The following is a 19,841-nucleotide window of genomic DNA, read 5'->3' on the forward strand; positions in this document are numbered from 1 at the left end:
AAAAAGTGAACATTAATGATTAAGTCTGCAATACCCTTTGTCAGATGTGCTGGGCATGATGCTACAAACTGAGGATAAAAAGAATAGGGCACCTGGCTTTATGGGACTGAGAGTCCACTGGAGGCAGTGGCCAGATGAGTGAAGCATAGATGAGGGCTGTGACAGAAAGATGTCAGGGTGCTCAGCGACAGCATGAAGGAAGGGGCAGCTCCCTTCTGTCTGGATAGCCCTGTCCCCTACAAACATAATACAAGGTGAGCCACGTACGTAATTTAAAATTTCCCGGTAGCCACATAAAAAAAAAAAAGTACAGAGAAACAGCTGAAATTATTTTGATACTATGCATTCATATACCATCAATAAAACAGCACGTCAGCACGTAATCAGTATATAAAATGGTTAACAAGACCTTTTACGTTCTTTTTTCGTGCAGCCTTTGAAATCCAGTGCGTGTTTTACACTTAAAGCACATGTTGTTTCAGATGGCTACATTGCAGATGCTCAGCGGTCACATGTCTCAGTGGCTGTGTATGAGACAGCACAGCTCTGACGCGAGGCCTGAAGCCTATACTGCAGGTAGAGAAAGTCGCGGAGCCACAGCCCAGAGGAGAGCAGAGGCTGAAGGGGTGCTGAGGTCTGCAAGCTGTGAGGTGACATGCTCACACTACAGCCAGGGTGGAGGGTTAAACCTGATTTTGATGGAAAGTGAGCATAACAGGGAAGATGTTTAAATGCTCATGTGGTATTTTTTTCTCTGAAGATTTCTCAGGAGTGGAGATAAAGAGGAAACTTAGAGGCTGAGTTCCCATTCCTTACACATGATTGATTTAATGACCACTTCACCCCCTGACTGCCCGTCTCCAGCATTCTTTTTTTTTTTTTGTTGAGAGCCCACTGGCCCATGTGGGAATCGAACCGGCAGCCTTCGGAGTTAGGAGCATGGAGTTCCAACCGCCTGTGCCACCCGGCCGGCCCTCCAGCATTCTTTTCAAAGTGGAAATAAATCTTGCAAAACTTGGTCTCATCTCAACTTAGTCATCAGTGCCCTGCTCGAGATGATGTGTCAGCCTTAGCCAAGCGTGAAATCTCTCCAGACAACTGATTCCAGAAGTCTAAGATGTGTTTCCATAACTTTTTGCAAGAATAGTACAACTCCCATATACCTTTTCTCCAGATTTACCAATGTTAATGTTTTGCCACATTTGCACACTAATGTACATATACTTGTGTATATTCGTATATATATATATGTATACATACACGTTATTGTTTTTTCAGTTTTTATGAACCATAAATTACAGACATCTTGCTCCTTTACTCTTATGTGCTTCACCTGTTATTTCCTAAGATCAAGGGCATTCTGTTAACATAAATACAGTGCAATGATCAAAATCAGAAAATTTAACATCAGCACGAGTATAACACTACCTCATCCCTGGTTTATAGTTACCATTTTCCCAATTATCCCAATAACATCTTTTCTAGCATTCCCCCCGACCCCCAATTCATGATCTCATCCAGGACCCTGCATTGTATTTGCTTGTCCTATCTCTTTAATTTTGTTTAACCTAGAACATTCCCTCCGCCTACTTTATCTTTCATGACATTAAACTTTTTGAAGAGTATAGGCTAGTTTTTTATAAAATGCCCCTTTTTTTTCAAGTTGTCTTCCTCATGCTTAGATTCAGGTTATGCATTTAGAGCAGGAAAAACACTGATATGACTCCCTTTTGAGCGCATCACCTCTTCCAATAACTTTTGAACACTTTCTTTTCATGATTTAAAACAGAAATGTATACAAATGCTTAGCACAAGAATATGGCATAGAATAGGCATGGAACATTCTTGTTTGAGGTTTGGAGGCCTTACCAAAGGCCTATTCTAATTCTCACATAAAATTTATAAACAAATTAAAGTTGCATTCACATAAAAGCTGCAAGGTTGTTCCAATTTTAGTATATCTGGGAAGATTCTAAATATGTTTAGTGTGTGATTTCATTGAAAATATTTACACAACTGTAATGAGACGTCCCTCAGTTCACACATATAACAACATACTCTCCCTTGTTATAGCAAATTAGTTTTTACAAAAGGCTACATTCCAGAAGTTTCCTGTCTTGCCCTCTGTACCTTAGGTATTTTTGTAGTTCACTGGGTTTGAACAATAACTCTCGAACATTTAACTTACCTTTCATTTATTAATCATGTGAATGCTCAAGCTTATTGAGCTTGATAGCTAAATGCTATGTATTCATTAATCCTTTATAGGAAGTGATTGAAAAGGAAACAGGGGCTTTGCTTAATAGAGGTATTTTTAAAGGTAACTACATATGGAAATGGAGACAAAAAATATATAGTTCTCGAATATGCCCAGCTGTATAAAGCAAAACCCAGTGCTGTTTCAGAGCTGAGACCTATGAGCAGAGGCAGATTTAAGGCCCAGCCTGACAGCTTGGCCCTTGGTTCTCCCAGGAACCCACTGGGTTCGGGTGGGAAAGGGGATATGGCTGAAGCTGACATCAGCTTCACAATTCTCTTTCTTTTCACCTATTCTCCACCGAATGCAAATTCCATTATGATTTTTAAGTGTGTGTGTTGTGTGTGTGTGTGTGTGTGTGTGTTGGGAGTGCTGATAATAATGGGTCATAAAAAGTGCAATGTTTGACTGAAGCGGAGCGCACCTCTGGAGCTCTATTGAAATTTCTAGAAGTTTGGGTAGACTGTGGTTCATGGCAGTAGTTGATGTTTCAAAGATTAAAATTTTAGATCCATTTTACTGTTGTTCTTTTGACCCACTCCTCACCATCTTCTGACGTTAGGAAACATCCACAAGTCAGGGCTATGCCCTGAACGGATCAAAGCAGATGCCTGTGTAAAACAAACTCTTTCATTTGCCGTAAGTTTGTAATTTCTCATCACAGTCCCTATTTCCTCCACGTTTCAATCTGTGTGTGTGTGTGTGTGTGTGTGTGTGTGTGTGTGTGTTTGGGGGGTGCTGTGTGGATTTACTTATTTATGTTCGTGCCTGGGTCTTCAAGGCAGGTAGGACTGTCAGAAAGGACAGGGAAAGAGTGTGGGGACAGATCCCCCCAAAGTCACAGACTGAAAAAAAGTTGGGAAACACTGATACAGAGCAAGCCAAGCAGCCACATTTTAAAGAAGTATATAAAAACCACTGCATCATAACTCTCTCTTTACCGAGTTTAAAAGCTGTCCTACTTGTTAGTCTTTGTTCGACTGTGCCTTCAATTGCCATCTGCTGACTCAAGGGCTCATAAACAAAGCGTGTAACAGGTTCTGTGAGACCGAGAATCAAAGGAGCCACCTGTCCCGGCACGCTCATGGAGCCCAGGGCTCTGACTCACGACAGCCAGGACCCCATGCCAGGCGCTGGTTTCATGTCTCCTTGGAACCTGTGTGTTCACATCCTGCTCTTTTTTTTCTACTCCCAGTTGCGTGCTTTGGTTGTAAGCCATTGCTGTCATTCTGTATGGTTGCCGGTTTAACCATTACAAAAGTTCACCCTGGTAAACCTGATGAGACAGCCACGATGCATAGAAGAGTTTTGACTGTGGGAGGGGTGTAAGACCCTGTGCCACTTAGGGCCTCAAGCCGTGCGACTCAGTCCAGCAGCAGAAGGGTCCTGACTGTGAAACATGCCCTTTTATTAGAAAAGGTCAAGCAGAACTTATAAAAGCTACTCAGCTAACCTGGGTGCTTCTATGGCTTGGAAACCAGGAGAAATGATTAGGGAAAGTTTTTCTCTTTTAAGAGGAGTAATCAGTCTTAGGGAAGGTTGGAATTAAGCTATTACTTCGTTCCACTCATAAAAAATAGTTCGAATTTTTGGGTTGCCTTTCCAAGATGAACCTTCCCACTAGGGAACTTTGGGGCAAACACTGTTTGCCTACCCCAAAGCCATTCCCTTATTCCTCGTTTTCTGGTGCTATTTGAGCTTTGGGTGGAGATCTCCAGTTCTCAAGGGAGGGGTCGAGCCCCTGGTGTAAGTGAGCCTGTGATCCTCTCCTGGCTAGCCACAGGGGGAAATCTGCTGCGGGGGCCTCGGGTACATTTTCCTCTCCTGTAAGAGGATGGTAGTAAGTCAAATTCTTCGCCATGTTTCTGCCAGTTTTCTGCCTTTGAATGTGGTTACTTGATGTGCAAACTATGGAGGAACTGCTGCTACTAACTTGCAGCCCTGAGGGTGCAGGGGAAGAGGTCTCACTCCTGGGCCCTGAGCTGACGTTGAGCTGTCGAATCAATGCCCGTCCTATCTCTGGATTTCTTGTTACGGGGGAATTAAAAACCCTATCAGTAGGATATTCTGTTACTTGAAGCCAAAAGTCCTAACGGTTAAAATTAACACTGATTACCTCCAAGTCCCAGTGCGAAGCAATCCAGGAAATAAAAGGTATGATTCCCATCATCAAGGGGACATTCAGTCTGGTTCGGGGATTGGCAAACTTTTTTTCAGTAAAGGGCTAGAGAGTAAATACTTTAGGCTCTGTGAGCCATATGGTCTCTGTCACAAGTACTCAGCTCTCCAGTTGGGAGAAAGCAGCCGTGGACAATGTGTAAACGAGTGAGTATGGCTGTGTTCCGATAAAACTTTATGGACACTGACATTTGTATCTCATGTACTATTATTCAAGTGTCACAAAATATTCTTTTTTTCCCCTCTTCAACCATTTAAAGGTGTAAAAACCATTCTTAGCAGACGATGAGGTAGGCTGGACTTTACTCCTAGAAGACTCATCCCTGTGCTGGGCAAAGGAGGAACCTAGAGAAAAAAATACTATCATTTTGACTTACAGGAAGGGAAAACAGAAAAGAGGGAAAAGATATGTTCTTCCACTTTTGTCCTTAAAAGAAAACCTCTTGGCACTTGAGAAGGGCTGACCAAGGGGTGAGAGAGGACTGGAAAAACCAATGTGAATGGAAGAAATGTTCAAGGAATTTTATGCTCTTGAGGTTTGTTTTGAAAAGTTCTCTCCTCCCCTTAGGTCACTGAGATATTCACCCACACTTTCATCTAGTAATCCCATTATTTCAGCTTCCAGATTTTGGCCTTAAATGGATCTAGAGTTCGCTTTGTACGTGTTATGTGGGGGATTCAGTGTTATTTTTTTCCATGTAGTAGCAAGATTTCCCAGTACTATCTTTGAGAACCCTTCTTTTCCCTGGTTTGTGGTAGAGGATGGTTGAGGGGGAACTTGGGTGTGTTTCACCTGGGGAAGGGGAGGACCAAATGTAAGGATGAGGCTACAGTAGGGAGAAGGGACGTCTAGATGTCCTCACAGCAACATGAATCTGAGGACTGTAGGAAGAGCATTAGATGTAACACTTACATAACCTAAAGACACGTGCACTCATCATCACAACAACACACACACGAGGAAGCAGAGTCCCCTGAAACACAGGATGGTGGGTGGGGGTATACGGGAGTGAGGAAAGTGAATAAGAGAATAAATAGAATATAAAGCAAGGGAACAGACTTATGTGGAGACTAATGATGAGAATGTGCTTCAAACAGAGGAATAAAATTAACTCTCTTCATCTAGGTTAATAGGAAAAAAAAAATTTATGAGCGTCTTGAAAACCAGATCATGTTGTGACCTGTGGTTTCCTGATCATTCTCGCCTTCCGAGTGAAAGCTTGGTAATTATCATGCCACAGCAAGGACACTTCCTCCTAGGGGGAATAGAAGCCCACTTGATGAGTGAAAAAAAAGGCCAGAGGTTTTTGTCAGGCGTGGGCGGGTGTTAGGGAGTAAGAGTGTGAGAAAGGATGGGAGCAGCGTTGTAAGAAGGCTGTTCTGGCAGGATGATGGTGGCAATGACAATGATGGTTGCCTTTCATATGCTGGACAATAATCTAAGTGTTTCCATCCTCACAACAACCCAAAGAGGTAGGTACTCTAATTGTTTGGATTTTTTAGATGAGGAGAATAGGGCACAGAGAGGTGAAGTACTTTCCCCAAGGTCACACAGCTGATACTAAGTACTGGGACTGGGATTTGAACCCCTGCAGTCTGGTTCCGGAATCCGCCACTGAATCCTCGACTGTGCTGAGGGGAGTTTAACTAGGGGTTGGCAGTATATGGTGAAGCTATATCACCTGTACCACTTAATTTATGTTCTTGGTATTAATGGTTTAATTATAAAAGGTTTAACTTTTTGAAAATATGGGGACAATGTACAGATTTTTTCTTTGGCCTTAAAATCTTTTTTTCCCCCAGGAATATTTGTTCTGTGGTTTTATTGCTCGATAAATTAATACAGCACTGACAATTTTTCAGTTAAAAAATACTGAGGGCCACGTTCTTTGCTGGTGCCATGAAAAGGAAACTATGACGTGTCCTTCCTGGACCCGAACACTGAGGACGACAAAGGTGAGAGCGGTCCATTTTGATGGAGGTGCAACGATGACAAGTTAACAGGTTAACGGGACCTTTTAATCTCTAATTATCTTATTTGTAACTTGACCAATGGAAAAGATTTTGGCATGTCTTCATTAGTCTGGAAAATAAGTGGTTGCATTTTACACTACCAAACAGATGAAAATACTGTCAGTGAGCAGAATAAAATGAGGAGGAAAGAAAATGCAGAATAAGGTCAGTGAGCTATGTAAAAGGGAAAGTTAAAGATGTTTGTATTCAGGGCTCTCCAGTGTTAAATTGATCTTTCAGGCCAATGTTTTGGAGTGTGTTCAAACCCAGAAGAAAGAGCGACATTCTTCGTTAGCTGGAGATAACAAGAGGCATTTTCAGTGGGATTTAATGCTGGGTAGAGACTGCAGCAAGCGTGGAAATAACTGAGTCTGAACTCATTGAACTGATTTGTGCTGTTTACTGATGTTCAAACATGAAAAGACCCCATTGATTCAAGTTCTCTGCCCCTGAATCCTTTCATCAAGTGTGCAAGGAATTGGCATGACACTCAAGGCCAAAAAGAGTGACACCATGAAAAAGAGACACGTAAAGGAAGTGGGCTTTTCTGGCAGGGGCTCCCAGCGCCTGTGAAAGGGAACACTGAATGTCTGTGGGGCCAGGCCAGGGGCCACAGCTGTCAGATGAGGCGTGAGCCGAACACATGGCTTCTGTCGAAGGAATCGGGTTTCTGGGAAAGAATGAAGGCCCGGGCTGCACCGAGGTGGCCGAGGAGAGCTCAGAATGGCGAAAAAGACAGCTGGGTTGGCACTAGGAGAGCACAGCAGGTCCCCTGAAAGGCCACCCTGCTGCGAATAAGGGCCATTGTTCTGTGGCTCTTCAGCCCCCAGGGGCTCGACCAGACCTGCTGAGCGGAGGGGGCTGTCCGTCTGAGTCACCTCCAACTGGACTCCATGACACACAGAGCTGGAGTCTTAAAGTCTAATATGCTCTACTAGGTACATTCTTCAGAAAGACGGCAAGCAACAAAGAGATGCCCTCGGAAGTGAGAAAAACGAAAGGGACCATCAGGAAACAACATAAAAGAGGAGGAGGAGGAGAAAAGGAGCTTTAAGACTGAATTCCCCCTCCATATACACATGTCTCTCTATGTAACTAGTTACATTTTATTATTTAAAAATTTCAGACATACATAAAAACAAAATAGTACAATGATTCCCTGTATCTCCATCACCTGGATCTAATAATTACTAACATTTTGCCATATTTTCTTTATACAGTTTCATGGTGTCACTCTATTTATTTTATTTTTTTTACCATTCTTTTAACCCAAATCCCAGACGCTTCCTGAGTACTTCAGCATGCATCACTAAAAAAAAAACAAGGATTTTTTGTGTAACTCCAAATTGCCAACAGTGGTCAGTTAATAATTCCTTATCATCACTTTATACTTAGTCCATTGTGTTAGTTATCTGTTGCTGTGTAACGAGTACAACAAACCTAGTGGCTTAGAACAGCACACATTCACTGTCTCCTAATTTCTATGGGTCAGGAGTCCAAGCTCGGCTTCCCTGGGTCCTCTGCTCAGCCTCACACAGGCTGTGATTAAGCTGTCAGCTGGACTGCGTTCCTTTCTAGACCCTAGGGTCTTCTTCTAAGCTCCCGCGGTCGGTAGAATTCAGTCCCTTGTGGTTATAGGACTGAGCTTCCCGGGACAGTCAGCTACTGCCCTTTACACACAGCTCCTGAAAGGAACCTCACGTTCACCACATCCACCACTCTCCTCCCGTTCGCTTTTGAAAGCATTTCTATTAGGCTTTCTACCCCACTTTCCACTGGAACAGCTCTTGTCAAGGCCACCACGACCTCCGTATTGTCTAATCTGCTGGTCCTTGCATCGAACTTCATGGAACAGCACCGTCAGCCACAGCTGATCACCCTCCTTTTGAAACACTGTCTTTCCTTGGACTCCAGGACCCCCCCCGCCCCCCAACACACACACTCTATTGCTCCCTCCTCAGTCTCCTGTGCTGGTTCCTTCTAATCTCCTTGACCTCCAGATGTCACAGGGCTCCAGTCCTCAGCACATTCCTGATGTAAGCTCACCCAGCCTCATGGGTTTCAAGGCCTGCTACATGCTGAGGACTCCCAAACGCATCTCCAGCTTGGTCTTTTTTCCTAAACTTCAGGAAAATAGTGATAGTAATAATAATGATAACAACAAAAACACTAAGATAAGCACAGTGTTTGTGTATATGTATTTGCCATTAATACATTATTAATTAAAATAATAATTATAGCAAATACATATACAATACTTAATTTTGTGACAGGTACTGTTTTAAACACTTTACAAACAACTCATGTAGCCCTCATAACAGCCCTATTCAGGCAGATACTGTTATCGTTTCCATTTTACAGATGATGATAACTGAGGCACAGAGGAGTGAGGTGACTTGCCCAATGTCACACAGCTAACAAATGATGTATGTATGATATGAATCCAAGCAGACTGGTCCCATAACCTGTGCTTTACTATGTTAGACTGCATTTTATTTCCCTGCCTACTATACATGTCTACTAGTATATCTAAAAGATACCTTAAAGTTACTGTGTTCGAAACGGAACTCCTCATTTTCTCCCCCAAACCAACTCCTTCCATAGTGCGATGGATATTGTGGATTGGCTCGCTCAGCATCTATCCCAAGCTCCTTCAAAAGTGCCTTCCGATATTACAGGGCCTGGAAAGCTAAAAACTACATTTCCCAGACTTTCCCGAAGTTAGGGTTCCAGATGTTATTTCAGTTTTGACAATCAGATGCAAGACTTGACTTTGGAACTGACTTAATGGGAGCAGAGGCAGGAATAGGCACATGTTTGCCAGTGAGGACGCTGGCAGAAGCGGCCCACCTCTGAAGCTGGCAGAGGCCACTTGCTTACTGGCAAGCTTGGTGGTGTGCCTGAGAGTTGCTCCCAGAAACGCAGTCTAGAGCCTCTATTGTTGGCCCTTGTAATGATTCTGGGAGTCATTTTATGCCCTGAAATGTCCTTTTCTGCTTAAACTAGCTAGAGTGGATTCCTTTCTCTGCAGCTGAGCCTTGACTGATAGCGACACTTCCATTCTTACCTTAGTGGCAATTCCATTCTTCATGGGTGTGTATGTACGTAAAACGTACTCTTCAAATACATGCAACATGTTATTTATTATGCCTCAATACAGCTTTTAAAATACGGTCCATTTTGAGTTAATTTTTACATATGATGTGAGGTATGGCTTGAAGGTCATCTTTTGCATGTGAATATTTAATTGTTGCCTCACCATTTCTTGCAAAGACGATTCTTTCTCCACTGAAATGCCTTCAGATATTTGTCGAAAATCAGTTGTCCATATATTTCTAGACCCTCTGTTCCACTGATCTGTTTATCTATCTTTTGCCAATACCACACCATCTTGATTACTGTACCTGTATAATACGTCTTGAAATTAGATGGTGTCAGTCTTCCAACTTTGTTCTATTCTACATGAATAGAGTCTTATTTTATTCAATGGATTAAGATCTATTACTATAGTTATTAATTTTTGTGCTCAAATTGTTCCATATTTGGCCCGTGGGAGAACCCTCAAATGAGCTCCTTCATTCTTTTTAAATGTCCCCATAATTAATTCATATATAATAATTTATATAATTTATGACTTTTTGACATAAGAAGACATTCCAGGCTTATCCGGTGTTTCCCCTGTCCCAGCCCAAGAGTCAGATATTTCCCCTAAAGAACCTTGATTCTTCTTAATAAAGCATAGTATTTAGAAATTGTGACCTTGGTGCTAGGGGCCAGGTCATGGTGACCGATTTGGGCATGTGGGGTTGTGCTGAGCCACACTGGCCATGAGTCAGTAAGCACCTTGGAGTGTGTGCCCTTGGTTTAGCTGCGCACTGAAAAGGGCTCTTCCTAGCTGCACCCTTTTCCTCTGGGCCAACTATAGAGGTCAAAGGGCATTCTGGGCATCTTCTCAAATATCAAGAGAAGAGGAGTGCCACAGGTGGGGTGGTTTCTGAGCTCTGTGAGTGTACCATGCCCAGTGCCTCATCTCTTCTGGGTTCTGTTCTTTTCAATCCCTTGGGGTACTTAGGAGGGATCCTTAGACGCTTCCATTTCTGCCGCTGTATCTCAGCAGGGAAGTTGGAAACTAAAAAGCTTGTTTGCCCCGACACCCCTAAGCTTCCATGCAATTTCTGGTCCTGTGGTCCCCACAATCTCTTTTGGAAACTCTAGATTTATCCAGCCATGGGGAGATTTCTGCACCCAGTTCTGCTGACTCTGCTCACGTCTCCTCCCAGCCTGAGTGGTCAGAGTGAAGACTTCCCCTCCTCTTATGACTAAAAAGCCTTGGCCACAGAGGCAGCCACCACAGACCAAGGAGCACTTGTGTTCAGAGCCAAAAGACAAAGAGACCTGCACCCACTCACCAGAACTGCTGAGCCTGTGGTCTCTCTGCTGAGGAAGTGTCGGAGCGGTCATGCCTCGAGGGCATTTTGGTCAGTGAGAGAGAGGAGATGTGAAGGAGACCACAGATAAATATTTTGCTTTTCTTTCCTGACGAAAAACTGTTTCCAATGCAGTAGCTTTATGTCACCTCTCTTGAGATGTCCTGTGATAATGATCAGCCTTCTGTGTTAGTTACAAGGCAGTGGCCAGCGTGATAACACACCCGCCAGTGTTCCATCTCTCCCTGTGTCACCTCTCCGTTCCTGTCACTCTGGCTGCCCTTGGACAGTATGCTACAAGGAGGCACGAATGTGTAAGTATTAACAAGCTCCTATCTCAGGCTGTTTCAAAGGACGAGGACACAACCCTGTCAGCTCTTGTAGCAGAATGTTCACACATGTACTAAAAATAATCCCAGCCACTGTGCAGCTCGTTACACCCCTCCTTGGACCCAAAGGGACACCTTGAGCTGCAGTCCCATTAGCCTCTTAGAGAAAGGCCCAGCATGAAAAGGCTGAAAGCTCCAACTATGTCACCACCACTAGCAAGTTCAGAGCCCACACTGCACATTGGGGACAGTCCTCATTCTTGGCTCCATTTCATTTTCCCCCACCTTCTGTTTCCTCATCTACTTGTTTAAACTGGTATCGTCTGGCATGTAGTTTTGTAAGTCATCTCATATCCTTTCTAGATAAAAGTTGTTACTCAGTAAATAACTGACAATTGTGAAAGTAAATTAATTCCTACAAGATCAAGTGCCCTCTGCCCATAAAATCCCAATGAACTAAAAAGGGTTTTCAGGACCTACTGACTTACGCGGTATTATTCCCTAGGACACTCTGGCACAACAGCGATGGGGCAGTGCCCCGGAGTCATGGGATTTGCTCTGCAAGGGCCCGAGCCTGGTGGTTAAATGCCTCCAGGCCAGCAAGCCCCATGACACCAAGTCAGCTGCCCGGAGCTCCTGGGGAGGAGATCACTGCCACCCTCTTCCTCTTTCTCAAAAGTAAAATACATCCAAATCCACTCACTGTCCATTGAACAGATAAATGCCCCACAGCCTTCTCTGATACCCAAATGCAGCATAATTAGTCCACCAGCTCTGCAGGAAACAGGGAGCCTAGAACACCAGTCACGTACTTAGCCTACAGTGAATTACTTGAAATACTGCAGGAAGAAGGATGGATGAGGGTCAGCCTCACATTATTGAACTCGGAGGAAGTACCATGACCTTTTCACCAGCCTGAGTGAGAGCAGGGTCTTCTTAACTTCGTCATTCTGATACCATCGTCGTGGTTTTTGTCATCTGCGTATTTTTTGTTACAGTTTTTACTTAATCGTTATCTTGAGTCTACTGTACTAGTGATACTTTAATTTCATCCTAAGCAATAGTACCCCTGAACTGGGGAGTTTGATATGCTGTGGTGTGTTTTTTTCCCCGATCTATAGAACAATAACAATTACAATCTATTTATAGAAAAGTAACCTATTGTAAAATAAATATTGGAAGCCTATGGAAATTTAAAAAATTGTGTTCACATACCTCCTAAAGTACATCTCACGTACATCCAGTGGTAGACGTGCCACACTGGGGGGGTACACCAAAGGAGGACCTTAATCCCGGGTCTCACAGGGCTGCCCTGCAAAGTGCTGGCTCTAGTGGGATTTGGGAGATTAGAGAACCTGTCCTTTAAAAGAGTCAGATGTACGTACATACATTACTAGAGACTGAGACACTGAATACCATAAATGTAATTGACCCCCAGAATTCATCAAATCAGCAAACATTTATATATTGAATCCACCTTCTTCATTTGGTAATGGAAGTAGGCCGGCTGCTGTTTCTTTTGCCTCAAGCGTTACTTAGTAGAAATTTTGTTTCAAGTTGAATAACTTTCCTTTTGTGCTCCTCTCTTCTATCTGAATCTCGTGATTAAATGTGAATTAGGGAACTCTGTGGTAATAAAGTGCTACTATCACAGAATAAAGAATAACTAATGTATACAGATCTAGAAACCAAAATAATCACAAGGTAGCAACTATAACTTGTACATTATTCCTGTTTCTGTTTTGTGGCTTCTGGTAAAACCCAGTCTTTAAAAGACCACTAATGCCAGTGGTACAGATTTTGTAAAGCCCTACAGGAACAATGCTGACAGTTACAAGTTCTCTCTGTATTTTGTGAGCAGTGTTTGTTCATTCAGTTTACCAAGCATCCGTAAAAGAAAGTTTTGTTTATAAAATTCCAGCGAATGTTGTGGCCTGAGGGAAGACTGTATTTCTTTCTTTCTTTCTTTTTTTTTTTATTAAGGAGGGTGCAGCTCATAGTGGCCCATGCAGGAATTGAACCAGCAACCTTGGTGTCATTAGCACTGAGCTCTAACCAACTGAGCTTACTGGCCACCCCAAGACTATTTCAGCATGGGCTGGGGATTTCACTGACAAGTCCTGTGGAGCTGAGACTGCTAATGGAGAGAGGCGGGATCTCATTAAAAAGGAGCTGGAGAGAATTTTCAGTCTGTTCTTGCTCCACGCTGGGCATGAGGACCTTTGTTGTAAGGGTTGAAAAATGGGGTTGGTGGTATTTAGTCAGGATATCACTAAGCGTGTGAAGGCAAAAGAGAAAAAAAGTTTGGAAAAATAAGTTTTCTGCAAGGTCCACAAGAGAAAGCTTACTTATTAGCCATAAAACAAGGACAGGAAGTGTAATTGGGGATTAACTGGAGACTTGGACAGTGTTAGAGCTAAGTTCTAGAACTTTAAAACTGAGGCTAGCCCAGAGAGGTTTGTGATTACATTTTTAAAAATCAGGCAGCAGAAGCAGAAAGGACACACAACAAACTTCTGAGTTAGCTGGAAGTGCTCATGCATGGCTTCGGGGTGATGGGTTGGCAGGGTCAGACCATCGTAGGGCAGGCGAGGCCATTCACCACAAACCCAGGGCAGAGACAAAGGATGAGAAGCCAGGCACTGGTCTGAGGGCAATGTTGCCTCTTTGGGGCTGGAGGTTGGAGGACTGAGGTCGTAGCTTTTTTGGTGTCTTGGGTTGTAGCAGCCCTTAGACAATGGCAAAAGAAGGGACATTGGACATTTCAAGGTTTTTACCATTTCTTCAGAACTGTTACGGTGGAAGCAGAGGCTATGAGGCAGAACAGATTAGGAGAATGGTACCCCCGGACTCCTAACCAGGTACCTAAAGGAATTAGAAGGCAAGTGGGGCTTCCCTAGAAACTCCAAGTTTTTTTTTTTCTTTTAATCTTTGGGAAAGTTTCTAAGAGTCCCTCTATTACCAGGTGGACATTTGGTAAACTGAAGACCGTGAAAAAAAAAAAAAAAGTCTACACGTTGCAGCCTCCAGGGTCCCCTCCCCATGCCTCTTCCTCAAAGTAGTCATAGGAACAAACAATGTGACATGTTTATGGCGTGATGGAAAGGAACTTAAAAGCCAAAAAAGCACAATACAGCAGTCATGTGCTTGCTGAGACTGGTGAAGAAAGAACCGTGTGTGTATGTGTGTGGGTAGGCAAGGTTCAAGAAAGTGCATCCTGGCATTATTTGTGTTAGTAAATTTCTAGAAAACCCAAATATCCATCAGCATAGGAGAGGTTAAGTAAATTATACATTTGTGCACTGGAATATTATACAGCTGTTAAAAAGCAGGCAGCTCCTTGTAACAGTTTGGTTAGGACATCAGAAGAGCCTTTGTGTATTCTATGACTGATCCAGGAAGGGCATAGAGCCCCGATCATAGCCAGTGAGAGGCTGTGAGAAACGCTACGACTATGTATAGCTCTGTTCAGGTCTCCTTCCAAATGCAGTTGTTTCTCATATGTTCACATGCACAAAATCATCTGGTGAATCTCGTTAAAATGCAGACTCTGACTCAGGAGGTTTGAACTGGAGCCTGAGATCCTACATTTGTATTGAGCTCCCAAGTGGTGTTGATGCTGCTCATCCTAGGACCACACTTTGAGGAGCAAGCGTTTTGCAGAGAGATGGAACTGCTAGGTGGTAACGATCTGTTTCTTGAATGTTGCTAGATATTACCTACCAAATCGCTCTCTGAAGTGCTTGTACCAATCCACAATCCACAACAGCCCACAAATCTCTACAACATTACATCTTCAATGCCTGTTATTGTCAGATTTTAATTTCTGCCAATTTGATGGGCATGAAGTGGTCTTGTTATATTAATTTGCCTTGCATGAGTATTGAGGTTGGACTTCTTGAGTTTCTTCTATAATAATTCTCAACATAAACTAACATTTTGGGCAGAGAAAATGTCTTCATTCATCTGTTTCATTTTTTAAAGCATCCTTCTTAAATGATTCCCTCCCATTTTCAACACTTTCAATTGTTCCTTTTCAAAAGTACTGGAAACAAATGTGGAAAGGCAGAACTGAAAGAACGGAACTGGAAAGGGTAAAGAGAAGCAGCTAGCATCAAACCAGCTGGAAGAATTCTTAGTCTTGTTTTTGCACTTTTCCCTGGCTGAGTAAGAGAAGGAATTGCAAGTTTAGGGAGAGAGGGATAAGAGGTCTGTATGTTCGGAGTACTTCATTTATCTTGAATCTTAGGGTAATAAATTTCACTTAATAATCCTGCCAAGGGGCTGGCCCGGTGGCTCAGGGGGTTGGAGCTCTGTGCTCCTAACTCCGAAGGCTGCCGGTTCAATTCCCACATGGGCCAGTGGGCTCTCAACCACAAGGTTGCCGGTTAGACTCCCACAAGGGATGGTGGGCTGTGCCCTCTGCAACTAATAATGGCAACTGGACCTGAAGCTGAGCTGCTCCCTCCACAACTACAGGAGGGATTGAAAGGACAACAACTTGACTTGGAAAAAATCCTGGAAGTACACACTCTTCCCCAATAAAGTCCAGTTCCCCTTCCTCAATAAAAAAAATAATAAAATAATAATCCTGCCAAAAATAAGCCTTTGCCATCTAGAATGGTTACGCTCCATCCTACAAATTATACTATGTCTATAAAGGAAAATGGGACATACATGTATTGTAAAGGTAATGCATATGCATTATAGAAAATGCTAATAAGCAACCCCCTCCGCCCCCAAAATCCAATACTCTAGTATCTAGTGTAGCATGGTGGTTAAAACGTGGGTTTCTAAGTGTGTGAATTCCAATGTCACCATTTGTTAGTTGAGTGACCTTAGCTAGGTCATTTAACATCTCCATATTTTGGTTTTCTCACTTAGAAAATGAGGATCATGATGGCAGCACCTACATCATAGGGTTGTAAGGATTAAATTAGCTCCTGGACGCAAAGTACTTAGGACATTGTCTGACACACAGCAAAAGCTCATTAAAACTAGAGCGATTGCAGATGACATAAGCAAGATGGTAGAAGACCCCCCCCAACGCTCCTCCCCCATGGACACTTGAATTTAACAGCAATATAGGGACCAATTGCCTCTGGGAAAAATCTGGAACCCAACTAAGAGGTTCCTGTACCCAGGCAAGTACAAAACCAACCACATCAAAGCCTGGTGGGAAACTGTGTGGCACTCTCTCCAGAGCCCCTCTCCCTGGCATTGTGTAGTGCGACTGTGGGGAAACACCCAATCCCCATCTTGTTCCTGGGAAGGAAAGGAGTAGAAGGTCCTCCCAACAGCCTGACTTGTGGGTGGACCGCCCTAGCGGCCCGTTTCTATCTTGCCCGAATCCAAGTACTGACCAGCAGCAGGAGCCAGGTTGGAGCTTGACCTTAGAACAAAAGGGATCAACGGGCGCCAGAGCCTGCAGTACCACAAATAGACACGAGGTGGCGCTCGGCACCATGGCACCAGCGAGGCCACCGTAACACAGAGACATCCCGGGACCTCCTCGGTAGAAATAGGCAAACCTCCTAAATTAGGAGATAACATACAAGCCCAGAGAGGATGCATCCCCAGAAAAAGGTTTGAGAGATCTCCAGAATCTCTACCAGGGCTAAATGGAGAATGTCCTCCTTGTATGAAACCAGACTGCAACGAGAAACCAGACTGGGAGAGATGGCGGATTTTTCAAATACCGAAATCCTACCCTAAGGTAACAAGACATACAGAGAAACAAGAAAACGCGGCCCATTTAAAGGAACAAATTTAATCTCCTGAAACCAACCCTAGAAAAACAGAGACATGAGTTACCAAAGAATTCAAAATAACCATCATAAAGATGCTCAATGAATTAAAAGAGAGCACAGATTTACAACTGAACAAAATCTGGAAAACAATGCATAACCAAAAATACGAGTATATCAACAAAGAGATAGAAACTATGAAGAACCACCAAACAGAAATTCTGGAAATGAAAACAACAATAACTGAACTAAAAAATTCACTAGAAGAACTCAACATTAGACTTGATCAGGCCCTCAACCTCTCCCCCCCAAAAAAAATTTCAGTGAACTCAAACACAGCATTTTCAAAATTACTGAGGCAGAAGAGCAGAAGGAAAAGTGACTGAAGAAAAATGATAAGAGCCTAAGGGATTTACAGGACACCATGATGCAGAACAAGGTACACATCATGAAGTCCCAGAAGAAGAGGGAAAAGGAGCAGAGAGCCTATTTGAAAAAATAATGGCTAAAAACATCCCAAAATCTGAGACAAATTCATGAAACGCAAAAAACTCCAACTGGGATAAATAAAATCCAGCAATCTCACTTCTCGGTGTCTGTGCAAAAGAATTGACAGCAGGAATCCAGAGAGACAGTTGCACACCCATGTTCGTTGAAGCATTATGTACAGTAGCCTAAATTCCATCGACAGATGAAGAAAATATGGTTCATACATATAATGGAATATTATACCACCTTCACCAGGGAAATCTTATCACATGCTACCACAGGCATGAACCTCAAGGACATTACGTAAGTGAAATATGCTGGTGGTCAGAAAAGGACAGTTACTGTATGATTCTACTTCTGTGGTACCTAAAGGAGTCAAAATCGTAGAAGCGGAAAGCAGAAATGTGGTTGCCAGGGGTTGGGGGAGGAGGGAGAGCTAATTAATGTTTGGTGGCTATGGTGTTTGTGTGGCAAGATGCAATAGTGCTGGGGGATCTGTTGTCCCACGATATGAATGTTGTGTACTCTACTTACCACTACTAAACTATACACTTATAAATGGTTAAGATGGCAGATTTAACGTTATGTTTTTATCTTAACCACAATTTTAAAAAATCTGCGCTATTATTAACGTTTAGGTTTTGCCCGCCTATGAATATATACTTCCCCCCAAATTGGACCACATTGTACATGCCCTTTTATAACTGGCCATTGCTCGTTGACTACAGAATCAAAACTTTTCCTAGTTAGTCTTGATTCTTCTAGGACATTTAGAAAAGGTGTTTAGTATTCCAGTATCTGCATCTACCACAATTCACCGATTTCCTCGTGGTGGTGGACAAGAGATTGAATTATTTTACTCTTTGGAATGATACTGTGTAACTAAATCATGTTATGCCTTTTAATTAGTCTTAATATCAGCTTGTTTTATCTCTTCCTTTCAAATCCGCTCTCAGTTGTTACACTTCTCCCCTTCTAATCTGTGATCAGATAATCAAGCTAGTGAAATCAGTTGACTTGTAATAAAACCTTATTTGTAATTCTGTCACTTGCTCTAAGTTTTAGGTGAAAGGAACAGCTGTTGCCGCGGTGTGAAGGGAGGCTGTTTCTGCTTATTTGGGGGTGTACCTGTCAGGTAGACCAGCTCTGCTGGAACTGGTTCTTGCCTAACTGAATAAATCCAGATGGCAGCCCATGGTCTCTGGTTGCCTCTTCCCTTCCACTTCCTCTCGGGGTCATAGCTCAGTCTACCCTTGTGCCTGGCCACCACCTCACGGTTACCTGTTTCCGATTTGTTGAAGCTCTGCTGCCCCTTAGCCTACGATTAGGAGTTCCTGGCCTTCTCGGACCCGATAGCTGTGTGCACGCACTCTGCTAGCTTCTACTTTATAGACTTCTTCACTTGTTTCTCACACTTGTAAGTAACCCATAGCACTTCTTTGTGCTTTTTGACAGCTGCACTATTTGATAACTTTGGATCTCATTAAATTCACATTTTGTGTGTATGTGTGTGTATGTACAGAAAACAGACTTCAATAATTAAATCAAACAAAACTCCCAAATCGGTTATTACTGAGTAGCCTAAGTGCAGCCGGATAAGTTCCCATTTCCCAAACTTGCCTGAGGAATGTCATAGAACACTTGGTAAAAAAAAAGTACTCCCAGGCCTAGTGCAATAGATATGTTAGTAAGTACCCACGTGATTCTTAATATCAGGCACATTTAGAAACCCGGGGCCTTTACCTGAATCCTCAGAGCTTCCAGGAAAATGGGAAGTTCAACTAGGACCCAAGGGAACCTAGTAAGCCTGTGACCAATCTTTGGTAGCATATGCTTCACCTCGTCAGGGCAGGAAAATTCTAGGAGTCAACTGCAAGCTGAAAGAAACGTTGGAAAGTCTCTAGAGCTTGAGGCCAAAGCAGGAACTTCGGGTCTGCTTACCATCTGTACACCAACACTGGCTTCAAACAGACACCCCTTGGGTACAGATTCTATCCCAAATGCTGGTGTTCCACACTGTCGGTAGGAGCGATACAGTTCTTCCAAGTGTAACGGAAAATCTGTATCCTCTGAAGACTGAATCCTTTGCATATATGCTAAAATCATTTAAAGAGCATATTTTTACGAGGTAAGATTTTATTTTCACTTTAAAAAATCAGCACAATACTAGATCGATGTTAGGTAACTGTTCTTGCAGTGCGAGCTATGTAATTTTTGAAGCTTGAGAAAGGAGCACAGAAGCTCTGACACATATGCTTCAACTAAAGACAGATCTTTGGTTTCTTGGATCAACCCGTTATAAGATACACAAAATCTTACCCCTCAATCTGAGGACACAGGGAGATTCAAGCATGTCTGAGAATACCAATAAAAGCTCCACACACTGAGCTGGTGAATCTTG

This window comes from Rhinolophus hipposideros, assembly GCF_964194185.1.
Source record: "Rhinolophus hipposideros genome assembly, chromosome: 18".
In the NCBI taxonomy this organism is placed as follows: domain Eukaryota; kingdom Metazoa; phylum Chordata; class Mammalia; order Chiroptera; family Rhinolophidae; genus Rhinolophus; species Rhinolophus hipposideros.